This window comes from Camelus bactrianus, chromosome 15 (assembly GCF_048773025.1).
Source record: "Camelus bactrianus isolate YW-2024 breed Bactrian camel chromosome 15, ASM4877302v1, whole genome shotgun sequence".
NCBI lineage: Eukaryota > Metazoa > Chordata > Mammalia > Artiodactyla > Camelidae > Camelus > Camelus bactrianus.
The window spans coordinates 69,126,468-69,138,471 of NC_133553.1; the positions used below are offsets into that span (position 1 = coordinate 69,126,468).

At 58.2% G+C, this 12,004-nt stretch overlaps 1 protein-coding gene across 3 annotated transcripts in view; it reads left to right on the plus strand.

Moving 5' to 3' along the window:
- Window positions 1-1,555: 1,555 nt before the first annotated feature.
- LOC141573291 (adhesion G protein-coupled receptor B1-like) overlaps window positions 1,556-12,004 on the plus strand; it is a 41,047-nt gene continuing 30,598 nt past the window's right edge. The window contains exons 1-4 of one of the 3 annotated variants that reach the window (XM_074341434.1): window positions 1,556-2,421; window positions 4,794-4,883; window positions 6,382-6,635; window positions 7,725-8,541. The gene's annotated coding sequence lies outside the window, so the exon portion shown is untranslated. The remainder of the gene's footprint in view (window positions 2,422-4,793; window positions 4,884-6,381; window positions 6,636-7,724; window positions 8,542-12,004) is intronic. The other 2 variants (XM_074341433.1, XM_074341435.1) reach the window with 2 other exon arrangements.

Below are 12,004 nucleotides of genomic sequence, written 5' to 3' on the forward strand. Positions count from 1 at the left end.
CGCGCAGGCGGGAGGAGGGGGCGCGCGCGCGCGCGCGCCGACGCACAGCTGCGCAGACGCGTGAACCGCCCGGAGCCTGTCGGACGTCCGCCGAAGCCGGTTGCCCCTGGACCAGCTCCTGGAGGAGGAGCGCGGCCTGGGGTCCGGGCCGCCGCGAGCCGTCGCCTCCGCTGCCTTCGCCGAGCATGTAAGGGGGCGCTGGTGCGGGCGCGCAGGTCGGGGGGCCGGCGGGTGAGGCCTGGTCTGTACCCTTGGGGAGGCGCACAGGGAGGGCTGCGGAGGTGAGGCCCGGGCCGCCGCCCTGGCTCGTGGTGCCCCACCCACCCCCCCCAACCCGCCCCGTTAGTAGTTGTTGAACCCCACGTCTTCGTCGCCGCTTCTCCACCACGTTTGGGAAAGCGGGTGCAGCCCCGGGAGGTGGGAGGGCGCTGGCCGGCCCCGGGGTACCTCCGACCGGCCCTTGGGTCATGGCCTGCCCCCGGCAGGCGGGTGCGGTTCGGTGCGTTCACGGGGCCGCCGCGGTGGGATGGGTGCTTCCCCGTGTGCGCCCCTGGGTTTGATCCTTATGCCCGCGCGGCCTGTGCTGGGGTGGCCCGTGCTCCCCTTACGTTCGCTTCGCGGGGTGCACGTCTCGCGGCCAGCCTGCTCCTGGGAGGCGGAGTGGTGCTGTCAGGGTGCGGGGGCGGCGGCAGCGACGGCAGCGGGGAGAGGGTTCTGCCCCTGGGAGCCTGTCGATTTGCTCCCATCTCCGCCGCGTCCTGTCCTGGGGGCGTCCTCTGCCGCCCCCCCCCCCGTCCTCAGGTCACAGGTTACAGGTCTGTCTGCTGCTGGGAGGCAGGCATGGTGCGGTGCAGTCAGTGTGCCGGGGCGGTGACAGTGAGAGCGTGGAACGGGATCAAATCCCCGCGCTCTCAAGGGTCAGCCCCAATTCCACCATCGCCACTGCAAACCCCACTGGCCACTCCGTGCCCGCCTGCCAGGGGGAGGCGGACAGGGAGCAGTGCGGTCCATGAAGCTGGAGCAGAAGAGGCCTCCCCCAGGCCAGGCCGTGGGGGTGATGGGAGCAACTTGATTGTCTCTAGCCGGGCGGCCCCTAGCCCCCACCGCTGCCTCTGCCTGCTGTCCATCCCCAGAATCGCCGTACCCTCCCGCTCGCAGTCCGGTGTGCACAGGGCCTCCGCCTTTGCGGTCCGCTCCACCGTCCGGGCCATCAAACCACCCAAGGCCCACTGGTGAGCAGCGTGCAGCCCAGGACCACCCTGAGCTGCTGGCTCAGGTAAGGCCCTGGGTAGGCAGGGCGCCCTGCTGCGGATTGGGACTGCCTCTACCCACCCGCACCCCCCGCCGTGCTGCTCCCGGGAGCCTTAGACAGAGGACACAAGGCTGTGTGCCCGCACACTGCGCGAGATCCCCATCTGGCGGCTGCCGCCATGGTGACCAGGCCCAGGCCATCCTGCCCCTGGCAGGGTGAGGGGGGTCATCCCCGGGTAGGGGGTGCAGTGGGAGCCAAGGGGGAATCCGGCGGTGACGGGGTGGGGGGGACAGGCTGAGGGGTGAGAGGCCGCTGGGAGTGGAAGTGACCCAGCTGAGGAGTGAGGTGGCCGTCCCCGGGGGAGGGGCGCGTAGAGTTGGGGGGATCCGCCTGAGGGGTAGGGGGTAATCCCGGGAGGAGGGGATCATCCCTGGGTGGTGGAGGGACCTGGGCTGAAGCATGAGGGTTCAGCTTGGTTTGCAGGGATTGTGGCGTAGGAGTTATAATGGGGCAGAGTGTTGGGGGTGGGGACCTCCGTATGAGGAGAAGGAGCCCTGTCTCGGGGGTCCGGTGAAGAATCATGTGTGGCCGAGGTGGTGTTCCCCGGGGGCCGTGACGGGGGTGAGGGGTTTGTGTGGCGGCCAGCGGAGGACCTGGGAGTGTGGTGTGCGGCCTGGCCCGGGGCCTGTGTTGCTTGTGATTGTGGGCCGGGGCCCTGTCGTCGTCTGGGTGGGGGCATTGGGGTTGGGAGCCCAGCTGGCCCGTCCTGGGCCGCGGGTGGGCCAGCCCCACCACCCCTCGGCCCGGCCTGGCATGGCCGGGCTGGGCCCCTCTCGGCCCCACCCGGGCCCACCCGTCCCCACCCGGCCCCACTCGGCCCCACTCGCAGTGTCCCATAGTGCGTGAGCCCCGGCCCGGGCATCACTGCTACCGGCGGGAGGGGTAGGGGTAGGGGTAGGGGCGGGGCGTGGGGGAGGAAGGCCGCGCAGGCGGGAGGAGGGGGCGCGCGCGCGCGCGCGCCGACGCACAGCTGCGCAGACGCGTGAACCGCCCGGAGCCTGTCGGACGTCCGCCGAAGCCGGTTGCCCCTGGACCAGCTCCTGGAGGAGGAGCGCGGCCTGGGGTCCGGGCCGCCGCGAGCCGTCGCCTCCGCTGCCTTCGCCGAGCATGTAAGGGGGCGCTGGTGCGTGCGCGCAGGTCGGGGGGCCGGCGGGTGAGGCCTGGTCTGTACCCTTGGGGAGGCGCACAGGGAGGGCTGCGGAGGTGAGGCCCGGGCCGCCGCCCTGGCTCGTGGTGCCCCACCCACCCCCCCCAACCCGCCCCGTTAGTAGTTGTTGAACCCCACGTCTTCGTCGCCGCTTCTCCACCACGTTTGGGAAAGCGGGTGCAGCCCCGGGAGGTGGGAGGGCGCTGGCCGGCCCCGGGGTACCTCCGACCGGCCCTTGGGTCATGGCCTGCCCCCGGCAGGCGGGTGCGGTTCGGTGCGTTCACGGGGCCGCCGCGGTGGGATGGGTGCTTCCCCGTGTGCGCCCCTGGGTTTGATCCTTATGCCCGCGCGGCCTGTGCTGGGGTGGCCCGTGCTCCCCTTACGTTCGCTTCGCGGGGTGCACGTCTCGCGGCCAGCCTGCTCCTGGGAGGCGGAGTGGTGCTGTCAGGGTGCGGGGGCGGCGGCAGCGACGGCAGCGGGGAGAGGGTTCTGCCCCTGGGAGCCTGTCGATTTGCTCCCATCTCCGCCGCGTCCTGTCCTGGGGGCGTCCTCTGCCGCCCCCCCCCCCCGTCCTCAGGTCACAGGTTACAGGTCTGTCTGCTGCTGGGAGGCAGGCATGGTGCGGTGCAGTCAGTGTGCCGGGGCGGTGACAGTGAGAGCGTGGAACGGGATCAAATCCCCGCGCTCTCAAGGGTCAGCCCCAATTCCACCATCGCCACTGCAAACCCCACTGGCCACTCCGTGCCCGCCTGCCAGGGGGAGGCGGACAGGGAGCAGTGCGGTCCATGAAGCTGGAGCAGAAGAGGCCTCCCCCAGGCCAGGCCGTGGGGGTGATGGGAGCAACTTGATTGTCTCTAGCCGGGCGGCCCCTAGCCCCCACCGCTGCCTCTGCCTGCTGTCCATCCCCAGAATCGCCGTACCCTCCCGCTCGCAGTCCGGTGTGCACAGGGCCTCCGCCTTTGCGGTCCGCTCCACCGTCCGGGCCATCAAACCACCCAAGGCCCACTGGTGAGCAGCGTGCAGCCCAGGACCACCCTGAGCTGCTGGCTCAGGTAAGGCCCTGGGTAGGCAGGGCGCCCTGCTGCGGATTGGGACTGCCTCTACCCACCCGCACCCCCCGCCGTGCTGCTCCCGGGAGCCTTAGACAGAGGACACAAGGCTGTGTGCCCGCACACTGCGCGAGATCCCCATTTCAATTTTTTATAAGAGATTTAATGCTGGAAATACTCCTTCCTTATGATTGCTAGGACTTACCAGTGAAGCTGTTTGGGCCTAGATTGTTCCATATGGGAAGATTTTTGACTATTCAGTTTCTTTAGTGGTTAAAAATCAATGCAGGTTTTCCATGTCTTGTATCAGTTGAATAAATTATATTTTTCTAGGAATTTACCCATTTTGTTTAAATTTTCAAATTCTCAACACAGATTAATTCATAATGGTTTCTTTTCAATGTCTGAAGATCAGTAGTAACATTTCCTTTTCATTTGTGATAATTACCTTCTCTGTTTTGAGGTGTATTGCATAAAAGTGGTATAAACTACAGTTATTTCTGTCAGCTAATTATTACTGATCTGCAAATACTATGACAAATTACTATTTATATTGTAAATTTTTCAGCCACAGTAACTTGTCTTATTTTTATTTGACAATATAATATGTTGTCCTGTAGACAGTCTTTGCATTTTAGCAATAAAACATGCAATTGGAAAGGTGGAATAGGGTCACAGAAACCAAGTATGCAGAGAGTCTCAAGAAGAAAAGGAGAGCCAGTGGTATGTAGGGAAGTTCAAGGGGAGGGCACATTGAAAGTCTTCGATTTTACAGAAATAGGTCTTACGAAAAGTGGTCAACCTCTTCGAGTTACAACCCTAAGTTAGTTTCTTAAGACACTTCTGATTTCAAAGTCCACCAGGCATCAGAAATAAAATTTCAGAATTCTTAGTCAGAAAAATCATAACTCTATTCTTGTTTTCATTTCTTTGAAGTTACTACTTTGATGTCAAGTGTGAAATTCACTGAGAGGAGTTCGGGGAGGTGTGTTTTCCTTTTCATCGTGTAGGTGTCATCGCCTAAATCCTGAATGTTTAGTGCTTTCATTTTCTAAGAATTCTGAAATAGGTTTTATATCAAAATCTGATGTTTTGAATGGTACTTTTAAAATTTTGCTTATTTGCAATATGCCGTTAGTTAAAATTGAGGCCCTGTGTTGAGGTCTCCTGAAATGCAGTGTAGAAGCTCATGAAAATTTTGAAGTAGGTGCTCATGCTTCACATCTGTGGAAAATGTATTTAAATTTAGCATTAAAGATCATTTTATCTTTGTCTTTCATTCCAGGAACTTGTGTCCCTGAAGCCTGGTAAAGCTGCAGAGCTGGTTCCACTCACTTTTCTGAACAGATTGAAACAGTCAGGAAAAAAACTTTAGGTAAATTTTGCAGAATATATTGGGAAGAAACATCTAATGGAGAGACAGTTATTGAACCTGCACTTAAGAACTTTTGATTGTGATTATTTCTTCAGTTGATAGTTCCTTTTAATAGCAGTTTCTACACATTGTGTGTTTGTGTGTATTTGGGAGCAGTTGTGGATCTCTGAGTCTGGACATGAGGGTGTTCATCTTTGTGCATAAGAGACACTAACATCACAGAGACATTACTGGAGCTGTAACCTGCACTCACCCTGGACATCGTCACCACAGAGCCCCCCCCCCTTTGCTGTAGTAGCTGCAACGGTATTCTCTTTGGGTTTCATGTTATTTGTTCAGACTTCTGTCATCCTCAGAAAGGGTTAATGATGAGTAGAATTTTTCTTGGGAAATCTTCCCTAGAATACAGCTGTATTAATGTTGAGTAGTGAGATGCCCAGTTGAAAGTACTGTGTCATGGAGCTAGCGTTCCCCTCGTCACCACCACGGCACTGCTGGGTGGGTGCTTTGCTCACTACCATTATGGCCACGAGTGACAGAGATAGGGAACAGGACAGTGACAGTGACATAGCACAACCCAGGGTCTCCATGTAGCAATAATAGTTGTAGGAGACATGTACACAGGATGGAAACCAGAGCGTGAGTGGGAGGCAGCTGGCATAAGAGACAGAGATATGGAGTTCATTCATTCACGTATTTCATTTCGCACAACTGTGCCCCCCCCCATGCACCGCAGTATGGTAGGCTCTGGGGGCACAGGTAAGTGTACAATGTTTTCCTTAATTTTTTCATATGAAGCAGAGAAGTACTTGTATAAACATAGTATAGTGTTAAAAGCTCTACACGAGACATATGGGCAAAAGTGTTGCAGGAACAAGAGGAGAGAGGGATAGACTGTGTGAGACAGTCAGACAGGAGTTCCCACGTACGCGTGAACTGGGCTTAAATAATTGGTGTCAGTTTTCTAGACAGAATTAAGAGGGAGTTGTAGATAAAGGGTCCTGGGTGTGTAGAGAGTTAAAGGGACAAAGCAGCATGCATATTCAGAGGGTGACGTTGTGGGGACGATAGCAGAAGGTTAAGCTATAAATGGTGTGTCAGGGGGAAGGGTTAGAAGTATAGAGACTGGAAAATAGGGTTTTGGGGCTTACAGTGAACAACTTAATATGTAAAGCTAAGAAGTAATATACTGAGTTTTCTGTGTACTGGAGAATGACTAAAGGTTTTTAGGCAAGGGAACTATACCATTAGATTCATTTTATAGAAAATTAACCGTGTAGTGTGAGTATGACTTAGAAGCAACACCACTGAATATTGTTACTGAAGATTGTTTTTCCATTTAAAGTGAGAAATACCATGATTTAGAAGGTCTGTGATGTAATTAGCACTGTTATTTGGCCAATAAGTGATCTTGGTTTCAAAGTAACATACTTTTTACTTGTAGCCTTAATTATAGATGTGATTACATAATGCTGCTCTCTTGCCTTTTTTGTTTCAGAGAAGATCTCCATGTAAATCGACAGTTGCTGCAAATGTCTCCCCATGTCACAGAGCCGTTCTCTGAGCTGCTGTGTCCATTCAGCACCAGCCAGGTTGTAGAGATGCTGCCAAGCCTGGGGTGCTGCCTCCTGGAAGAAAGCATTCTGATAAGACCAATGGTGTAGAGGAGGCAAGAGTCGGCTTTCCTTAATCATCCACTGTTGTATAAGTGAGCAAAGGGAGACTCAAATTACCTGCCTGCGTTCGTACCTGGTAAGTGCTAGCAGCTGAGATTAAACCCAGATACTCCGTGATGCATGAGCTCCATTGCTGTGATAAATTTCATCTCCATTTATTCCAGTAAAATCAGAAGCAGCACATGTCCATCATTGTTATTAATCAGGGTTCACAGCTATTCAAGTCAACTTGATAAATGTAGAAGAAGGAATAGCATAGAAATATTAAAGGAGAAAACAAGCTGTTACTTGTAGGCACTAATGTTAGTCCTGTTGTGCTGGGACTTACAGGCTGAATGGCAGCTCAGGAGCCTTAGCACAGGCGTTGCCTGGATCCTCTTTCCTCCTTTTCTCCTGCTTCCAAATGAAAGTGAATGTGTGTGCAAATGAATGTGGAAGCAGGTAGAAGGGAGGGAAGGTTCCTGGCAGGAGCTCAGGTGGGCAGCTGAAGGGAGCACTTGAGGGGCCCTGTGGCAGCAGGGTGGGTGGGGGCAGAGAGGAGGCAGTTGGATGTCAAAGTCACAGCCAGAGACTGAGGTCTGACCCCACCCTCATCCCCCAAAAAACCAGTCACTCCTGCTGTGAGGAGGTAGAGATGGGAGGGGTCTCCACACCCACATGGGCTGAGGTTCAGAGGGTGGGGCTGCAGGGAGGCTGGGGGATGGCTGGAATGACCTTTCTCCTCTGCTTCCCTGTTCTGCATCCCCTTTGGCTGGGTTTACAGATCCTTCCCTGAAAGATGGGGTTGGGGGAGGGGTGAGGTCAGAGAGGCCCAGAGTGGGAATGATCTCTATGGCCACCATGGGGCATGCAGGCAGGCCCAGAGCCCTGGGGCCCATGTCAGTCTGTCTGTCGAGCTGTGCACAACCGAGACCCATGTGGCATACAGTCCTGAACGGAGCTGCCCACTGCTCCCACCCACGCATAGATTGGGAAGAATGTGCCCAGATCCCTGGCTCCCTGCTCCCCTGGACACACTGGCAGGTGGCAGACAGGTACAGAGAGCAGTTGCCTGTGAGCAAGGCCGAGGCCTGTTTCAGGGCCCAAAGCCTGGGGTTGTCACTGCCCCCAGCAGCCCGAGTCCGAGACTCCCCACCATAGTCCCCTTTCCTGCTTTCTCTTCCAGCTGCTGCTGGCAGCCCCAGGCCGGGGTCAGGGCCCTGGATGTTAGAAGCCACTGCTGCCCCTTCACTCTCCTGAAGCCGTCTCCTCCTCCTGCCTCCGCTCAGAGCCCCTGCACCCTGGCCCCAGCCCGGCCTGGCCCCGCTCACCACTGGACCCTGGCATGTCAGGGCCTGGCCCGTGCATGCCTGTTCAGCCCGTGGAACCCTGGTGGCCCCACCAAAGATGACAGGCCAGGCCGATGTCCCGATCACCCTATGGGTTTTCCATCTGCTGCTGCTTGGGCACCAGCCAAGTGTGGCCTCAGAGACGGATGTGCATCCTTGGGTGGGCCATGCCCCATGTTGGTGCAGAACAAGTTCTTCAAGTACTTCTTGGCGGCCACTGAGTTCTCTGCCAATGCTTTGCACTTCTCCTGGACCCTGTGCAACCCGAACCTGCACCGCTACATGCTCTGCATGAAGGTGGCCAAGGTGCCCACCTGCAGCAGCCCCACCTGTGTTGGAATCTACCAGTTGGAATCCTTCCTGGAGTCCACACCCAGCTGCCTGGGCCTGGAGAGCTGTGACGAGGTGCTAAGGCTCTGCGACACCTCAGGGCCCCTGTCTTTACTGTAGGCCAGCAAGCAGTTCCTGCAGATGAAGGGACAGCTGCTGCCGCAGAAGGATGATCCTGGGCTCCAGGGCGGGGCCCTCCCACCCCAGCGACAGCTTCTCCGTGGAACATCTGGTCATGGGCAACCACAACCCCCGTGACATGACTGGTGGCCCTGAGAACTGCCTCACCAGCCTGACCCAGGATGGGGCGGGGATGCTTTCCAGGTGAGTGACTACTGGGGAGAGGCCCAGAGAGCAGCATTCTGGACAGAGGGAATGGGGAGAGGGTCTCTTCTGCTGGGCTGACCTGGCCACCATCCTTGAGGGCTCCCTCGGGGAAGCCAGTTGCACTGAGAAATGTCCTCTGCAGGCTCACTGAGAGAATAGGGACCTGGGGTGCCTGCCTGAGGCCCCCAGGGCCGGGCGTGGTGCCGGCACACTGGGAGGTGCTTGCTGAGTGTGCAGGGAAGGATGCGTCTGGTTTCTCCCAAGATGAGGGAGTTTTTCATTTCTGGCTGGTGGAAGGCCCCTCCTCTTCTGCAGGTAGGACAGTTTTAATGGGCCAGCAGGCTGCCGTGGCCTGTGGCAGGGTCTGCAGGGGCCTCCTGGGACACGGGAGGAAAAATGAGAGTGGGCTGTCGGGAAGTGTGGTGAGGAGGTGCAGCTTGGGGGTTTCACTTGTGGCCGCACAAATCCTTACCCTGCAGCTTGTTAGTTACCCAGCTCCTGGGAGGTGTTCTGGTGCCAGGGACGAGGAGCAGTGAAGAGGCACAAGGAAAGTTCTTTGTGTCCTGAGCTGCCTTTCAGGTCATGGGAGGGAGAAGGCAGTAATAGCCAAACATAAAATGCGGTGGGTATGGGGAGGTTGGGTCCCTGCTGTCGGGCCTGTGTGTCACCCGGAGTTACAGGCTCATTTGGTCAGGGGGTCGTGTTCAAGATTCCGGGAGATGTGCGGGCAAGCCTTGTGAGCTTCAGCGACAAAGGTGGGGGATGCATGGGTGCTGAGTGGGAACCTTGTGGGAGGGGTTGGGGCACTTCACCTTCTTACCAGTTTGGTTTCCTTGGTGAGCGGGCCACCTGCACAGGAGGGCACTATCAGTGAGCTGGGACACTGGACAGGACTCCATGGCAGCAGGGCAGGCGAGGGGCCTTGCAGATCCTTGGAGGGGAGCCCTCCTTGCAGGAAGCCCAGGGAGTCACGGGAAGCTAGGGCCACAGCCAGGGCAGGGAGGGCAGCAGGGGCCAGGCTGGGCTGGGCTTTCATGCCAGCAGGTCATCGTGGGGCCAGGTGATGAGGTCCAGGGATTTTGGCCCCTCCTGAGCTATTGGGGCTCCTGGATTCCACAAAATAGCCTCTGGAGAGGCACCAAGCAAGCTACGTGGGGTTACAAAGGAAGCCGGTTTTCCTGGACCTGATTTTGTTCATAGCCTCAAAGCTGAGGATCAGGAGAGGAGCTAAGAGGTGGCCAGAGCCGTGGGAAGAGGGGGCAGGTGTGGAGTCCACAAAACCAACAAAAAAAAAAAACACATTTTTCGGGGCCCCCAGTGCTGGGGTGGGAGACCGGGAAGGCAGATCTTCGGTCTGGGCAAGGTGGAGGTCAGCTCCCCCCACCTCCCCGGGCAGCATGCTGGTAGTACTGGTCCTTGGCAGCTGGGGAGGAGGTGAGTGGAGCAGCGTATGTAGGGCTTTTCTGAGGAGTAGAGATACAGGGCATTGGCGGGTCTGGGAGGTGGGAGGGTGCAGGAGCTGTCCATGCTGGCAGCCTGGGCCCCTGCCCAGCTCTGCCCCGAGATCCAGCCAGAAGAGGCAGAGCAGGCCAGTTCCGTGGTGCTCAGACACATAGCAGGACTGCCTTCTGACCAGCAGAGCCTGCCCCAAAGCCCAGGGCGTGGAGCGGTTCAAGTTCTAGAGGACGGTCCCTGCTGTGGAGTCGCAGGGCTCCAAGGAACCCTGTTTGAGAACTTCATGGGTGGGCTCTTCTGGGCTGTCTTCTGGTCCCAAGAGTAGCTGAAGTCTCACTCCAGAGCCTCAGTCCTAGGGCTGTGGCTGCCTGACAGGGCTTTGCCCTGACCTGCCCCTAAACTCCCTCCCCATTGGTACCTCCCTCCTCCTCAGGGTCCAGGCCAGAATCGCCCCCCCCCCCCAGGCCCCACAGCCCAGCTGGGGCTGAGGTTCTCTCTCCTGTGTCCTGAGCATCTTTCCTTTGCTTCCTTCCTCCCCGAAGGTCTGCCCCCCTGTGCAGCCAGGGTGGGCTCTCTGGGACATTTCTGATTGGGGTGCTGTCCTGCTTCTAATGCTCACTGCCCCCTCTTGCCCTCTGTGCAGGACAGAGTGTGGGCCTGGCTCACCCGACATGCGCTGGAGAGAGGAGTGAGCTGGTGCAGACGAGGCCGGCCCACAGGGATGCTGGGAGGGCCTCGACTTGGTCCGGCTCCCATGGACCCTGGGACAGGGGCAGAATTCAGATCGGTTCTGCCTGTCCTGGGGCAATGCCAGGCCATGCAGAGAGCAGGGATTCATCCAACAGACCTGGGCTTCGATCCAGTCTTGGGCGCCCAGGACCTGGGAGTTCCCCCCAGGGTTGCTCTTCTGTGGCCCCCAAGTGCCCGTCTGCAAAGTGGAGCTGCAGCAGGTACCTTTAGGACTGCTGCTGCAGAGACCCAGCACCCGGCACAGGCTGGAGCCCAGTGGTGGTCCCCTCCCTCCGTGAGCCCTGCTCTTCCCTCCAGGCCTGCGAGTGCACAGCGTGGTGGAGGCAGCCCTGCCCTCACCTGCCTCCACCACCTTGTCACCCCCAGCACACAATCTGAGCATCTACTCCGGGCTGTACCTACTTTCCAGACAGGAGGGCTGTGGTGTGGGCTGCCAGGGGGCTGGAATGAGGAGGGGAGGGTATGGGCCCAGCCTGAACCATCTTAGTCTGTACAGGCCCCTCGAGGGGGAAGGTGCTGGGTTTTGAAATAGCCTTGACACCTAGTCAGTGGGGACAGGACAGAGTGAAGCGGCTGTCACGCAAGGTGGTGTTGGGGGAGGCACTGGACTGTGGTCAGACTTTCTGCTGGGGTTCTCCAGGACATCAGAGAGGGTCCATTCTGGGGCTGGGGCCCTGGGTTGGGGGCTGGTGGCTGCATTAGGTCCCAAGTTGGGTGCAGGGGAGGGCATGCTGCAGCTGGGGCTGAGGCTCAGGAGAGGTTTCAGGTCCCACTGCCACCCTGCCATCAGGCCGGGTGGGCACCTTCCCAGGTATGGGATTGGCCGTGGGACCTTGGCCCTGGTCTCTGTCCCCAAATGTTGATTAGGAGGCCAGGGCAGATGGCTCTGCCCACCACCAAGAGTGTCCTCAGAATGGTCCAGAGGCAGGGCAGGAGAACAGGCTTCCCAGTGATAGGGGCCAAGTGCAAGTGTGCCCAGTACTGCTTGGAGGGGCAGCATGAGGAGTTGGCAAGTTGCCTCCTCAGAGGACATGAACATTTGCCACTGAAGACCCCCCACAGGGCTGCCCCTGGTGAGCCAGCATCCCCAACCAGCCTTTCTCCCCCTGAGGTCCCCTCCTGCTCTATCTCTGGGTAAACCAGTAGGTCAAGCTCTTAATGCTTATCTGAGTGCATGAAGCCTCACTCCCACCTTACATATGGGGACACCGAGGCTGGGAGGTGAGGGACAGGCCCGAGTCCACACAGCCATAAG